Source organism: Danio rerio, chromosome 20 (assembly GCF_049306965.1).
Source record: "Danio rerio strain Tuebingen ecotype United States chromosome 20, GRCz12tu, whole genome shotgun sequence".
Lineage (NCBI taxonomy): Eukaryota > Metazoa > Chordata > Actinopteri > Cypriniformes > Danionidae > Danio > Danio rerio.
In genome coordinates, this window is record NC_133195.1 from 9,870,341 (window position 1) to 9,883,964 (window position 13,624).

Genomic DNA, 13,624 nt, shown 5'->3' on the forward strand with positions numbered 1-13,624 from the left:
AGTTAATGCGAAATGTGGAAAAAAAAAACTCAATTTCAACAAAATTTTATATTTTTTAAGTTTTTGTTGAATTTTGCTTTTACATATGTTGTTCAATATTTCCCACTACCATATCAATGTACTAATTTTAAACCATTATCATATTTTGTTAGGCCTAGATCTAATATTGATATAAATGAGAGATTTGTGATGAGTGTACTCAGACATGCTGAGCACTGTATAGTGGTTTGTTACTGGTTTACATATTTGACCCCTATTTTGTGTGCTGCCTGCTGTGTAAACTGATCACATATGAATGATAGTCAGTGCTACTTTTTGAACTTCTGAAGTGATATATACACTTCTGCTCGAATCTTGTTCCCCTTACTGTCACTGCAGTCACTCATTGTCCTCAGATGGGATTTGCCTACTTCTGGGAACCTGCCCTTTACTTCCATAAAACAAGATTACATCCTTTCTTTCAGTCAAAATATGTTAAAAGAGTACAATTAAATGAAAAAAAAAAAATTACAATATGAAATAAGGATAATATGTGAAAATGGCCTCATGACATGTCAGTAAACACATCTTGAAAAGTACCAATTAAATCGCACAACGTTGCCTTGAGGCAACAAATTGAAAAATTAAATTTTTGAACATGTAAAATAAAATAAAAAACTTCATAAAACCCGACAAAAGGCTTCTCTACAACTTCACAAATACACACAAATTTATTGTACAGTTTATGTTACTTTAAATGAGGTTAATTAAGTAAATAATCTTAACTTCTTATACCATGTGCTCCTTTCCCCATGAGTAAGAAAATAAAGTTCCACCTTCAAACAGTGCTAGATAGTGACTCCTACAGCTTATTGGATGTTTTATTGATACTTTTTCAAACATTTTAAATGGTTGCAATCATTAAAATAAAAAAAAAAAACAGTGCTTAGCACGAGCCTTAAGAAAACATTCTGTTGCCTGAGGGCAACACTGTGCTGTAGAAGGTTAATTGATTTGCTTAGATTTATTATAATAAATTACAATATACAGTACATTTACTCACATCAAACCCTGCTTTCAAAAAACCTTTGGGATTAAGTTGTAGAAAGGCACTGATTAGGAGAAGTCTAAACACATTTCAAAAGCTGGAGAAGTCATTTGAAATGTGATTTGATATTAGGCTATAAGACAAATAAAGTAATTATTTCAAAGGTCTTGATAAAAAGCACAGTATTTAGTATATTATACGGTTATTTTTTGTAATTGTGCATACAGTTTGTCTACGTGCAAAACTACACCTGTTTCAGAAATTTGACTGTATTTCGAAGCAAAACATGTTTTTTTTTTTTTTTTCATCTGATTAGATCACAAAACAACCTGGTGCCACAGATAAAAATCCTCCAGCCTGTGAAGCACGGTTGCATATCATGATGGTGTTAAGGGGGTGAGATGTGAACAGCATGATGACCAGCCAATTAATTGTAATGTAATCGTAATTGTAATTGTACTTAATTAAAAGTTAAAAAACCAAGCAGCTTGAAAGGAGGATGGAGAACATATGTACAGAACAGTTAAATACTGAAGGATTATAGCAGATTTTATTTTAGGACATGGCTGAACACATATTTTGCCTTTATAGTAGTATACTCACTTATCTATAAACGACTTCATAATATGAACCTCTCATTTAAGTTCTTCCCATCATGAGTCATATATTTAGTACAAATATATGACAAAATATCAAAATCCCTGTAGTATACTTGGGACTGTTTATAGTTGTTTTATTTTATTGTATAATTGGTCACATTTTATTTTGATGGTTGTTTTGTTGATTTTAAGATACATTTCATCTACACATTAACTAATTCTCACTAGATTATAATAGACTGTTAGGTTAGGGTTAGGGTAAGGTTTGGTGTAAGTTGACATGTACTTGCTAAAGTTTCTTATAGTCATTTACATGTCTGTTAAAGGAGCAGTATTAGCAGATGTTAAGCAGAAAGTCTAACAAAACTCAAATGGATCAGCAAATTAAAGTGTTATCGTATAATTACATAAAGACAACCCAGGCTTCTTAAACATATGTGCCTACATTTTGCAATATGTTTAAAATACATTGCTCCGCTACTATTTGTTATACTTTTCAGATGACAAATTCTGTTCTGTCTACATACTTAAGTTTGCATTTTGTTGTGTTTGAAATACGCATCCTTTTTGCACACATCAATGACAAGGTGGAGCTTGTCATGTAGATCACCAGCGAATCACTGAGTTAATCCCTTATCCAAGTCCAACAATGGTGTAGTACATTTGTAGTAACTTTCAAAACGTTCATAGTTTTACCTTGACTTCACATTGTTTTTTACCTCTTGTGTGAAACAATTATCACAAGTGCAACACTTTATCAAATGAGCTACTGAGCAAACTGACAACCAGGAAATTTGTCCTTATGGAGATAGAGAGGTGAGACAAGTGTTTTCAGTTACATATCAAAGACAAAGTTAAGTTGTTTTGTAGTAGATATTTGGTGTTGTGCAAAGAACTACAAGAAAACAATGCTTTGTGGATGATATGTCCCTATAAATAACATTAGAGTAAAAAGGAAGAACATTTTTGTCATACTTCCCCATAGTCCATTTTATTAAAATTTTTCAAAGTCTGCATTTCTGAAATGCACTGCTGTGCTTTTTAAACTAAAATAGGGTCGTCGTGATTTTTAAATGCCAACCCCAGCTCATTCTGAAAACATAAGGCTCCTACACATCGGGATGCTTTTCGTTTGCGTTTATCGTCAGCGTTTTACGAGATGTTTTTCTGGATTCAAACCCAAGCAATTTTCAATGGTGTCAAGCAGAAGAGTATGCTATATTACTCTTTGACGTTAGATGGCGCTACACAATTTTAAGCTTCCTACACCCGCTTGTAACACAGAAGAAAAGAAAGAGAGGAAGTTTACAAGCTTGTTGTTAGAGGTATTGGTGACTCGAACAAGCATAGATGGTTCAAGTAGCAGCTCCAGCTCTAGCGATGAAGAAATGATTAGTGTTCACACAGCAATAAGCAGCTCCACGTTCATATCGCCTCTGGGCATCTTCTTCAATGTGTGCTCGCATTGATAGTTTAGCCTCCAAGTGCTGTTTACTGTAACTTCAGCAGCTCCGTGCACATGAACAAAAGTGGCAATCTGATTGGTGGCGAAGGTTTTAACGCTGCGCGTCAATTAAAAAAATGAGCATGAGGCATTTTTTTTAAATGACGCTTTTGCGCCTGCCGTTTTGCGCATTGGTGTGCACGATCACATTGACGCCTTTATATAGTAACGAGGCATTAAACGTTGACGGAGATTGCGAGCAAAAAACGTCTCTGTGTGCACAGGCCTATACTCCTATATACATTTTTGCAGAGCACCAAATATGTCCCAGGAGGTATGTTTCTTTTTTTTTTTTTGCAGTTTTTACGCTGTGTACGCTTTTTGAGATCGCAAATTTTTCTCGCAAGTGCTATTTACGCCTACTCTTCTCGGGTAAATCCACTAGAGGCTGCTTTCAACTGACAAACTGACTAATCGACTGACCAACCCTCCTCCATCCTTAAGCCCAACCGATAGTGTTTTCAAAAGCAATCCAGAAAAAAAACAGCCCTCACAGCAGGTTGATTTTACAGGTCAGATTTTAAGCACATTCTCACCCTGTTCTTTGCTTGTTTATTTTATGGCTTTGGTTTTTGTCTTGCCTGCTTTATGGAACATTTTTTCACTGGACTCAAACCCCATCATCACAGTCAACTCCGCTCTGCATATTAAATCTTCTAGCTTATGAGGTGAGCCACTGGACAAACTGGAAACAACAGGAAAGCCGTTCAAACAGTGTTAACTGTCAGCTCTTGACCATGAAAAGAAACCGTGTCATACCACCCCGTAGCATTCATTTTAAAGATGAAATCCAGTCATACGTTCCTCTGGCTACATAATTCACAATCTCCAGAAATGTATAAAGGGCTACGTTTTCAGAATGAGCCAGTTGAAAAATGCTCAGTTTTTGCAAGCCAAATATTTTGAGTAGTGTGGATGCCATGTGTTACGGCCCATTCAAACAGGGCATCAGCGTCAACGCTTTCCATTGACTTTGAATGGGTGACGTCAGGCGTTGCCGAACTGCATGGTGGATCTGTCAGCACTGCTTCAGAGGCGTTGCTCGCTGCATTAGTTGGGACTAGCTCAACTTTTCAAGCGCTGACGGAAGCATCAGCCAATCAGATAGTTGTATGCAAATACACCAGCTAGACAGTGGCCTATTGCTGACTGAATTTCATTGCGACTTCAGACATGCCTTCAGTCAAGCGTTGACGCTGAAGCCCCGTGTGAATGGGGTGTTAGACCTTGTGAAGGCCTATTGGAGTCTGTGCCATTGTGCACAACATTTCTATATTTAAATAAATCGATAAACCAGAGGGCTGATGTCATGCTGGTAGACAAGGATGGTTATCATTATTTAGTTTTATTCGCAACAAAGTCAATGGGAGATCTTCTAGTGAACACTATATAAGTGTAAGCACTTCCCATGATCAGTGTGAAGGATCAGAAGGCATGTAAAGAACATCCGTGGGTGAGTATATACTGTAAGCACACAGTTCATCAGATATATGGCAGATCTTCTAATAAACACCAGATAAGAGTCTTACGGATGAGACGTTAAACCGAGGTCCTGACTCTCTGTGGTCATTAAAAATCCCATGGCATTTCTCGTGAAAGAGCAGGGGTGTAACCCCGGTGTTTTGGCCAAAGTCCCTCTATCGGCCCTTACGATCATGGCCTCCCAATCATCCCCTTCAACCGAATTGGCTCTATCTCTGTCTCTCCTCTCCACCAATAGCTGGTGTGTGATGAGTTGTCCTGTGGCAGCCGTCGCATCATCCAAGTGGAAGCTGCACACTGGTGGTGGTGTGGAGAGACCCCCCCCCTCATGATTGTGAAGCGCTTTGGGTGTACAGCCATACACAATAAATGCGCTATATAAATACACATTACATTACAAGAGTATTCACTTCCCTTGATCAGAGTGAAGAACGCGAAGACTCATAAGGAACATCCATAGAAGAGGAGAAGATGAAGAAGCGAAGATAAGCATAACTGTTACATTCCTGTACATTTCTGTGTTGCGTGATTATTATTTACATATATTTTTTTCTCGCTAGTCTCCCTCTTTCTCTCTCTCTCTCCCCCTCTCTCTCTCTCTCCGTGCTCGCTTCCTCTCTACCTCTCTCCCGCTTCCACCTATACAGTGGCTCCGATTGGCTACCGCTGCCCAGCTGTTTGCCGTGCCCCCCTTGACGTCACCCAAGGTCTCCAATCCAGCCGCTGCCACCGTGGCATAAAAGTGGTGACAGGACGCTACGCAGGAGGCCCTGAATTTCTGTGTTATACTGTGTGTCAGTGATTTTGATATATGTCTACTGTGTGTTACAATTTGGTATCTGTCTGTTATTTGTCTGTTCTCCATTTGTCTACCGTCAGTGTCATGCGCATCTGAGGTTGGAGAATGGGACAGGTAAGAATGTCGTGCGACATACATTGTGCACACGTAGTTTAAATGTCTCTGTATTAGACACACTAGGTAAGGGCCGTGCTCCACCCACTGTACTTTTTGTTTTCCCATCAGATATTAGCGTAGGTTAAGTAGTGCGTAATAGTCGAGAAGATTTCTTTTCAATAACTTCTATATTTTTTTCTTTTGGATAGTTAGGGTAGAGGTTGGGCCAAATAGATTGTTTTGTTTTATTTAGTTCTATTGTTTGGACGCCGCCCGCGTCTCATTTCTCCAACTCTCCCATATCTGGTCAAACATCTTATGTCTCATTTGTTATCTGTGAAATTCAATGTGTCTTTGTTAATATTTAATAATCTTTCTATATACATATTTTTGGCATTCATTATTATCACTATTTTTGTAAATAAACTCACTCTGTTGCATTTAGCTGGTCTTGGTTTTGTCCCTCATTTGTTGATATTGTGTGTTTGCTTATGTGTTTCACCCAAAAATTAATGTTACTCCTCTTCCCCTTTAATTAACATCTTTAAAATCGTAACATTAAATGGGAGCTCATCCAGGATCTTAAAGATTACCAAAAATTGGAAGTGAAACTATTTGCATCCACATATATATCTTAAGTGTTGGGTGGTGTTGTGTGAGATAGCTGATGCTGTTTGCAGGCATTATGGTCGTATTGGATTTACAGGCTTTTATTCTCAAACCGAGTTGGGAACAAATTGATAAGTGTAGAAAAGATGACTTATTATGACATTACTGTTGAAAAACAGGCTTTAAAGAAAGAGATCAAACCTTTGGTTGGGACACGCTTGGTTGAGCTGAAGGTACTGCAGGGGAGTGATGAAGGCGGTGAGGGTGTGCGACATTCCAGCATGGAGGCGCGGCCTGCTGATTTCTTGAATGAGCTGGGTGAAGGTTTGGGTGAAGGCTTGGATGAAGTAGATGCATCTGACTTCAAGACCGGCCCATGACTGAGAGGAGAAGGTAGGCTTTGTGCTTGATAAGGAGAAACTGGTGCAGGTGATTGGAGAGGGAGAATGGAGATTGGAAGACTACAATCGAGCTATGGGTTCGACAGCTGAAGGCTTTTTATCTACATCATACCTGTCAACCCTCCCATTTTTCCCGGGATTCATTTAGCTATTTACATGACGTAAAGTAAGTGGAAGTGGAAAAACGAAGCATTTCACTAGCAAGAAAACAGTACAACAGAGCATCTATAGCGTGAGAATGAGGGATGAACCTCCTCAATATCTACTTACCCTTTCGCTCTTGTGAATAGGGAAACCTTGTACGCACAAACATCCATTAGCCTTTAATAATTAATTTCATTTGTTAAGCGCAAAGATTTGTTTCAAAACTATTTCTAAATTCAGTTCTAAATTCCAGCAAATGACTAAATGAACAATAATAACGAAGTGTGCTCAAAAACCTGAGTTATATCCAAATACATATGCTGTGCCCCATATGGTCTGAAACCTGACAGGTGGACAAACTAAGCTTGTTTTTAATAAAACAAATATTAATATGCATATAATAAATAATAGTGCTAATAATGATAACATTATACAAAAGCAAATTGTCACGAATAAACTGAAAAGCCCCCCGATGTGAAGAAGGCATGAAAGTATGGTTTTTATATTTATGTAGGCTAATAAATAATAATATGTTTATATAATATGTTTTGTAATATTTTAATCCTTTATATTTATATCTTATGTAGCGGATGTCATGTGTCTTAAGATCTCATGCCAGTTTCACCTTGGAACTAATTGTTGTGATGAGTCAGAAGGCATTGAATCCATTTGCAAGCTTTATTAAGAGCACACATACAAACAAACACAAAGGGGCAATCCAGGAGACAGAACGTGGGACAGGCAAAAGTTCAAAGGCAGGCAGATATCTTACTGGTCAGAATAACAGGCTGGAGATCAGGGGCAGGCAGATGTCTTTCGTAATCGTAGAACAAGCACAGGGTCAGAAACACAGATCAGTCCGAAGCAGGGAGTATGGAACGCTCAGAAATGACAGCCAGGCAAATCAAGACTTCGCAACGAACCGGAGCGTGAGTGTGGTATATATACACGAGAGCTGATGAGTTGCACCTGGACCGTAATCAGTGCCAGGTAGCAGGGCTTATGGGATTTTGAGTCCGTGAGTCGAATCAGAATTCTGGCGATGGTTCCCTCTGGTGGTGCACAAGAGGGTTGGCATCGCCCTCATTTACAACAGAACCCCCCTCCTGCGAGCGGCTCCTGAAGCGAGAAGGCACCTGACGCCGGGGTCTACCGCGCTGTCGGGGGGCTGGTTTCTCTGGGAACCTTTGATGAAACTCTTCCGTGAGAGTTGGGTCTAGAATATCTCTAGCATTCACCCAGGACCGTTCCTCTGGACCGTACCCTTCCCAGTCCACCAGATATTGGAGGGCGCCACCCCGACGTCGAGAGTCCAGCACTTCTCGAACGAGGTAAGCTTCCTCGCCCTCGATCATGACAGGTGGAGGGGTCCTGGTTTCCGATTCCTCCTCAACCGCCTCCTCTCGTGGACCACCAGCGGGTTTGAGTAATGACATGTGGAAAGTAGGAGAAATACGATAATGATTAGGCAAGGCTAAGCGAAAAGACACTGGAGTAATTTGGCGTACAATTTTGAATGGCCCTACATACCTGGGACTGAGTTTGCGGCAGGGCAATCTCAGACGAAGGTCTCGTGTCGACAACCACACCCACTGCCCCGGTTGATACGTGGGTCCCTGGCGTCGGTGACGGTTCGCCTGAATCTCTCTCCTCCTGACTGCCCTCATGAGATGTCTGTGAGCCTGGTTCCAGACATCCTCACTCCGCTGCAGCCAATCCGTGACAGCAGGTAACTCAGTGGGTTCTCCGGACCATGGAAACAGGGGTGGTTGGTAGCCAAGAATACATTTGAATGGCGTAATACCCGTGGCTGGCTTTATTAATGAATTTTGTGCATATTCTGCCCACATCAGATAGCGACTCCAGTCGTGCTGTTGCTGATGACAGTAGGAACGTAGAAATCGAATGACTTCTTGATTCATACGTTCAGTTTGGCCGTTGGATTGAGGATGGTACCCTGAGGTGAGACTAACATTAATATTTAGATTTTTACAGAGAGCGGACCATACCCGGGAAGTGAATTGGGATCCCCTGTCTGAGACGATATCATCAGGTAAGCCAAACATTCGAAATACATGATTGCACAGGGCTTCTGCGGTTTCAAAGGCAGAGGGTAATTTGGGCAACGGTATTAGGCGACAAGCCTTGGAGAAACGATCAACCACCGTGAGAATGACTGTGTTGTTCTGGGAAACAGGGAGATCCGTAATGAAGTCCACCGCTATATGGGACCAGGGCCGTTGCGGAACCGGTAGCGGTTGTAACAGGCCAGCAGGGGTTTGGTGAGATGCCTTCGTGCTTTGGCAAATTTTACATTTCTGAACATAATTAATTACATCCTTCGTGAGGGACGGCCACCAGAAACGGGCTTTGACTAACTCCAAAGTTGCAGTGATGCCTGGATGCCCCGAACTGGGAGTGTCATGAATATGGGTCAGTAATCTGGTACGTATATTATTGGATACAAAAATCAGGTGATTCGGACAGTCTACTGGAGGGTTGTTTTCTCGGTTGGCCTCTTGGATCTCGGTAAGTATGTCCCACTGTACTGGAGCCACTAGTAAGTTCGTAGGAATAATGGTTTCATCACTAATTGGGGTTTTATCCTCTGATAGCCTGGATAGTGCATCTGCCTTACTGTTTTTACTCCCTGGTCTATAGGTGACAATGAAGTCGAATCTGGTGAAGAACAAAGCCCAACGAGCTTGTCTGGGATTTAGACGTTTGGCTGAGCGAAGATATTCCAGATTCTTGTGGTCAGTTAATATGGTGAATTGCTGACTAGCCCCCTCCAGCCAGTGTCTCCATTCTTCCAGGGCTAATTTCATTGCCAGTAATTCGCGATTTCCCACATCATAGTTTCGTTCTGCGCTGGTCAATTTACGGGAGAAGAAGGCACATGGATACATTTTGGATGGTTGACCCTGACGTTGAGATAACACAGCACCGACTCCTGTGTTGGATGCATCCACTTCCACAATGAAAGGTAGGTCTGGGTTGGGATGACGGAGAATAGGAGCTGTGGTGAATTGAGTCTTCAGATCGCTAAATGCTTGGCGTGCTTCAGAGGACCAGGATAGTTTGTGGGAATTTCGTTTGGTCATGGCTTTTAATGGTGCGGCTATTGAACTAAAGCCTCTGATAAACCGTCTATAGAAGTTGGCAAAACCTAGAAACCGCTGCAACTCCTTGAGATTCTGGGGTAACGGCCATCGTTGAACTGCCTGTACCTTCGTATCATCCATGGTAATCCCTTCTGCACTGATGACGTATCCCAAAAAGGCGATCTGTGTCTGGTGAAATTCACACTTCTCTAATTTGGCGTACAGACGATGTTGAATCATGCGTTGCAACACCATACGTACATGTTCAACATGTTCCTTCATCGTGTTTGAATATATGAGGATGTCGTCGATGTAAATGATGACCCAGCGATCCAGCATATCCCGAAAGACATCGTTCATAAAAGATTGGAACACGGATGGACAGTTTGACAGGCCGAAGGGCATTACCGTGTACTCATAGTGCCCCCTAGTGGTGGAAAACGCGGTCTTCCACTCGTCACCAGCACGGATTCTGACAAGGTTATATGCACTGCGAAGATCAAGCTTGGTATAATATCTAGCCTTTCTTAATTGTTCCAGGGCAGGAGGTACGAGGGGTAGTGGATAGCGGAATTTTACGGTGATTTCATTGAGCCCTCGGTAATCAATACAGGGACGTAAACTGCCATCTTTCTTCTTTACAAAGAAGAAACCAGCTGAAGCAGGAGATGTAGAAGGTCGGATGAAACCCTTGGCCAATTCCTCGTCGATATATTCAGACATTGCCTTGTGCTCAGGTTGTGACAGAGGGAATATTCGACCCGTTGGAGGACTTGAACCTGGAATTAACTCAATAGCACAATCACTTGGTCGATGTGGGGGAAGTTGAGTAGCTTTTTGTTTGCTAAAAGCTTCATGTAAGTCATGGTACTCAATGGGGATTAGTTCATCAACGAGTTCAGGTAACACATTGGTGGTTCGTAATGGAATTTTGTGAATGGGCTGGATGCACTGTTTCATGCATGACTCACTCCACTGCAATATCTGTCCGTCCCTCCAGGAGATATGAGGATCATGTCGCCTTAACCAGGGCAGTCCCAACACCAGTGGATGATTAACTGAATCAATAATGTAGAATTGCATTTCTTCAATGTGTAGAACACCAACTTGTAACTGTAGCTTATTCGTAATCATACGGATGCGTCCTTCACCCACAGGACGACCGTCTAGTGCTTCCACTGCAAGACAGGAATCATATGAGCTGAGAGATAGTTCGTGACATAAAGCAAATTTCTTAGATATAAAGTTCCCGGCAGATCCAGAGTCGACAAGAGCCGTAGTATTAATCATTCTTTTATCAAATTTAATAATCACAGGAATCAGTACACTGAAAAGTGCAGGAACATGAGAAGGACTCACCGATTGAACTGGTGTCTGAGGTCGTACGCTGCAGGTGGATTTCCTGTGCCCTGATTGACCGCAGTACAGGCATAGATGATTTTGCAATCGATGCATTCTTTCTTCATGGGTGAGACGGGTGAAACCCAGTTGCATGGGTTCATCAGGGGGCGTGTCACTTGAAACATGGAGCTGTGTGCGAGGATTTCTACGGCTGCGAATCAGATGATCAAGACGGATGGTAAGTTCAATGAGTTCGTTCAATTTCTTTCCTTCGTCACGGCAAGCCAATTCAGATTGTAGACTGGTATTCAGACCCCGTCTGAATAGTGTCTTCAGTGTATCCTCAACCCAGTTAGTTTGAGCGGCGAGAGTGCGAAATGACAGGGCGTATTCTGCAGCTGTGTTACGCCCCTGTGTAAGAGAAAGTAACTGCTCACCGGGGCTTCTCCCATCTGCTGGGTGCTCGAACACTTCCCGAAATTGCTTGAGAAAAGCTTCAAATGTGGGATAGTTACATTCCTCCTCCTTCCATATCGCTGTAGCCCATTCCAGCGCTTTCCCCGTTAACAGGTTGCATACAAAAGCCACCCGACTAGAATCAGTGGGATATAATGCAGGTTGTTGGTTAACAAATAGTTTGCATTGCAATAAGAAGCCTTTGCAGCGAGAAGGTGACCCATCAAACTTTTCAGGAAAAGCTAATCGGGGACTTACAGTAGCCGGAGCATTGGAGACATGCGTTGGTTGAGAAGCTGTCATGGTAGCAGGCGGGGTAACTGCAGGATTCGGATGACGGAGTTGCTGCATAGCTCTCACCAGTTCCTCCGTGAGAGCAGTTAGATGGGTGAGTTGTTGATGATGGGTGGCTAACTGAGTGGCTTGAGCGGAAAGTTCAGTCGAGACTTGTGCTAAAGCTGCTGGATTCTGTAGTGGCGAAGTCTTCTGTTGTGATGAGTCAGAAGGCATTGAATCCATTTGCAAGCTTTATTAAGAGCACACATACAAACAAACACAAAGGGGCAATCCAGGAGACAGAACGTGGGACAGGCAAAAGTTCAAAGGCAGGCAGATATCTTACTGGTCAGAATAACAGGCTGGAGATCAGGGGCAGGCAGATGTCTTTCGTAATCGTAGAACAAGCACAGGGTCAGAAACACAGATCAGTCTGAAGCAGGGAGTATGGAACGCTCAGAAATGACAGCCAGGCAAATCAAGACTTCGCAACGAACCGGAGCGTGAGTGTGGTATATATACACGAGAGCTGATGAGTTGCACCTGGACCGTAATCAGTGCCAGGTAGCAGGGCTTATGGGATTTTGAGTCCGTGAGTCGAATCAGAATTCTGGCGATGGTTCCCTCTGGTGGTGCACAAGAGGGTTGGCATCGCCCTCATTTACAACACTAATTAAGGCAGAGTTGTTTTCAGGGGGAACTATAAAAATTATGCACCACTTTGAGTAGACAGACAAATGCATTCACTTCCTAACATTCAACAAGCTAAGGAATGCTTATGCTTTTCTTGAGGTTCTCCCTTCCATAACCAGCCAATGAGATATGTTTGTTTTGTATTGATTTGAAGTGTATTGTTGTTTGTTTGGTGTAGGCATTTAACTGTTTGTTTATGAGCTGTGCTATTTATGAAGTTAAATTGTATTAGTTAAGATTATGTGATCCATTATGTTATTTGTGACCTTAATGTGGTGATTTGAATTAATTTGATATGGAAATGCACTGTTGTAATTTATTGTTCTATGTTTTTTAGTTCTTACATCTGGTACACCCCTGATGTCTTGTGGTTTGCTCTATGTTGAGAACTGAAGACTTGCTATGAAAATAAACCAGTTAGTAGAAAACAGAGACTCTTGCTCATTTGTTGCTGAAGGGAGCTACATCATATATATATATATATATATATATATATATATATATATATATATATATATATATATATATATATATATATATATATATATATTTTTTTTTTTTTTTAATTATTTTTTATATGTAAAGATATTTGCGTATTGCTCTATCTTGTGTGTATTAAGCAGTGTGTAAGTGAGGCACAATTAATGTGTAAGATATATAGTGAAGAAATAGCTTGATAGCTTGATTTTTGCTTCTTTATATTGGATATTAATTTTAATAAGCTGAACTGTTTGCTAATTTATTTGCTACTAATGTATACTATTTTTTTATTTATACTAAAAATTTTGAAAATTGGAATCTCTTATTATAGTGGGCATACCCCTTTTTTCACATCCGAATGTTGACAGGTATGGCTAACGTGCAGGCCCGGATTGGCTAATTGGGAGCACCGGGAAAATTCTCGGTGGGCCGGTCTGCTTTTATGCCGTGAGGGCCAGTGTCCCTAGATGCTGATCCCTAGAAAAATTAGATGATTCATTCATTCATTTTCTTGTCGGCTTAGTCCCTTTATTAATCCAGGGTCACTTCAGTGGAATGAACCACCAACTTATCCAGCAAGTTTTTAAACAGCGGATGCCCTTTCAACCCTGAC